Genomic DNA, 3,488 nt, shown 5'->3' on the forward strand with positions numbered 1-3,488 from the left:
GGCCACACTGCTTCCCCATGTGAGGTGACAAGAAGCCTTGAGCCCCAGCAGGGAAAGCACATGGCTAGCCTAGAGCTGTGTCTGAACCTTGTATCTATGTCTAGAAAGTCAGGCTGACAAACATTTCGGAAGCTGGGGGAGGCAGACTTTACAGGCCCACCATACAGAGCCAGGCACCTGACTGAGGGCAGGTGCAGAAGGTGCTCCCTCATTGTCAGGGGCTGTGCAGCAACACTCAGCCTACTGTATTTCATTTTGTTTGAGAACTGAAAGACAAAAGGATTACAGCACGTGGGATTTTGTCTAAACAGGAACAGAGCAGATGGGGTACAGGCAACTACACAATTATTTTATTACTCTTGATTTGCTACAAGACGATGTTTGCTCCTTCTCAGAACAGAAACTCCGGAAACATTAATGGCATCAGGTAGGCGTGTGTGTGCAAGTGTGTTGAGTAGAGCCTCTGACTGGTTAGATGTTCTCCCAGCAAGATCTCTGACTTTCAGCCAAGCTGGCCAGTCCCAGGCAGCATTCTGAAGCAAAATCATAGACTGCCAGAATGCAAATCCCAGAGTGGCCCTTAGAAATCATGCTTTACAGTCCCCTCATTTTACAGATGAAGAAATTGAAGCCCAGAGAGGCAAACTGATTTGGAAGATCAAATAGTTCGTTGGTCACCAAGATGGGACAAGGACTCAGGAATCCAGCAAATAGAAAGAAAATTATCCCACAATCCATGAGACCTGGATCTTTAATCTAGATTTGTTAGGAATATTTTAGCTGTTCTGTTCCAAGCAATAAATCCCAGCTCAAACTTGCTGGGTAGGGTGGGAAGGGGAGTGAGAGAGATAAAGATAGTGAAAGGAAGAGAGATTGATTTATTGATTCTGCAAATGAAAAGGCTTTAGGTTCAGTTCATTGTAGGGACTCAAGCATTATCATTTGAACTCATTTTCCTCTCTCTCCATCCTTATCTCAGTTGTCTTTGATGGCTCCATTATTAGGTTCTAAACAGTAGTCCCAAAGCCAGACAAGTGACTGAGGGCTGGTGTATTGTTGGGAGAGCACAGCAACACTCAGCCTGCTTTATTTCATTTTGTCTGAGAACTGAAAGACAAAAGGAGTACAGCATGTGGCATTTTTTCTAAATTTTTTTCTAAAACGAATGGAGCAGATGGGGTACAAATGTTGTCAGCCTGACTAAATGAGTCCTTGTGTTTTCAGGCTTACATTTTGCCCTTACACTGTAGTCCCAGTGGAATGGAAAGCTTCTTGCTTTCTTTCTTCCAATTAAAATATGGGCCTGAATTGGGTCTTTGTGCCCATCTTTGAACAAATAACTAGCCAAAGGGACAGCACAGTGACTGGCTTGCACCCCACGGAACTGGGAGCAGTAGCATCCTCACCCAAATGACAAAGACGGAGGAGGGAAGAATGGCTTCCAAAAAAGACATGTGGGCCTTATTAACAGAAAAAGGAGAAATGAATATTGAACAGGGGAAAACAACAGAGTTAGCTCAGAGTCAGGCAGTCAGGCAATCAGTTCCAATCCCAGCCTTGTATGGATTTGGTCAAACCTCTTAACTTCTCTGAGCCTTAGTTTTCTCTTCCCTACTATAGAGAAAATGACCCTTTCCCCAAAGGGACAATGGATTGCACAGTAGAGTATTTTGAGTATTATGAACATTGGCAGGAAAGCTGAGCAGCTCATGGGAAGAAGAGTAATCTAAGAGAGGAGCTCAATAAACACTAGAAACGTAAGAAATTGGAGAAAAATGCATTTCCCCCAATTTACTCAGGAAAAGTAATATAGGCAGTTGGAAGGTAGATTCAGAAACAGTTTGGGGTGGGGTTAGGGAATGAGAACCCAATTGCTAATATTCCTTTTGAACAGGGGGCAGCAATTATTTATAGGGTTTTCATTTGGGAGGAAGTATTTGCAAGTTTGGTACTAGAGCTGAATTGTGCTGGACATTATCAGAGAGGCTGAGCCCTATTATCAATCATCATTTTCATCCTGCCCTAAGGAAGCCTTAGTCTCTTCTCTCACCATGAGGAGAAAAAATATTTAAAGAATATGGGTCAAAGTGGTGCCTTGTTATTAGCCTATGTATTAAAGCAACACCGTTTAAAGGCAATTTAGTGCATGGTCCTTCATAAATACTCACAATATATTATTTTCCTTTATTTTAAAATTTTGTTGAATCAGGTATGTGAGGGATGGCTAGAGAAAGTCAGGTAGTGTGAAAATATGTTGAAAGAATTGCAGATATTTAAAGGAAGAGGGGATAATGGATGTGCAGAGGAACTATTGTGGTTCTTTTCTGGTATTTGAAAGGAGGAACCATTTGTCACAAAAGTTGTAGGGGCATTTCGTCTCTCATGGATGCTTTTTCCTTTAAAATGAGGTGACCAGTGCTGCAATGCCCTGCCCATAGCCCTCAGACTTTACCATGCTAGTGTGTTCTGGCAGACTTCTGCCTTCCACCATCTGCATCTCAAAGCCTGCCCTACTGTGTGTAGCAGGTTGGAAGGGCAGGGAAATAACTATGCTCCCAGGAGCAGTTCTCAACCAATGACTCACAGGAGTTGGTATATAAATATCTCATCTCTCTTGGCCTGGGATAAGAAAATCCTGCAGATATGTTTTGCATCATCTCCTAGCGTTTCTCCATGAGATTAAGTTCTAAGAGCTTACAGAGGTAACTTGTTCAATAACATACCATTTACTGGCTGCCTTCCTGTTCCCATCTCACTTCCCCTCTCCCTCACTGGTATTCTTGGGATCACCTCTTACATAAATTACTTACACTGGAATCTTTGTCTTGGGATATGCTTCTGGAGGAACCCAAATTAGGACAGGTAGCTCCTAACCGTCTTCAATCATTTAGTCATTTAGCAGCCAACACCCAGGGTTACTCAGGGTAATAGATGTTGAAGGGGGGATTAAGGTATATTAGTTCATTTAAGATGTGGCTAAGCTGTGGTTTTTGAGGGTAAGAACAAGTAGTGTAGATCAGGAAGTGGATGTGTACACGGATCACCATAACGCACCATGATGTATTCTGTACCAGACAAGGTAAGAAATGTTCTGCAATGTGAGGAAGGAGCAGTCAGGCCATTGCCCTTAAGTCCTTTGGCATTTACTTGGTTTCCACAAGCAAAGAATATTTTTGGAACGTGAGCTCCTAGAGCTCAAGCATCCTTGCCTTTTTTTGGCCAAGGCCTGAAGGCCTGACTGGGAATCAGTCCATGCACACCCACCCATTTTCTCAGGAAGCCCTATTTAATGGTGATTCTGTTTTTCCTTCAAATGCTCTCCCAGGCCGAAACAGGGAGGTGGGGAAGCCTCTAGCAATCAGGGTGGGCATAGTTCCAGACTCGCAGGCCACTGGGCAGTGGTGCCAGCACTGGCAGACTGAAGTTGCTTCTTTATTTTAGAAATGGAAAGGTTCAAAATCTCGCTGTCCTCCTAATCCTTAACCACC

The sequence above is a fragment of the Tamandua tetradactyla genome, chromosome 15, assembly GCF_023851605.1.
Source record: "Tamandua tetradactyla isolate mTamTet1 chromosome 15, mTamTet1.pri, whole genome shotgun sequence".
NCBI lineage: Eukaryota > Metazoa > Chordata > Mammalia > Pilosa > Myrmecophagidae > Tamandua > Tamandua tetradactyla.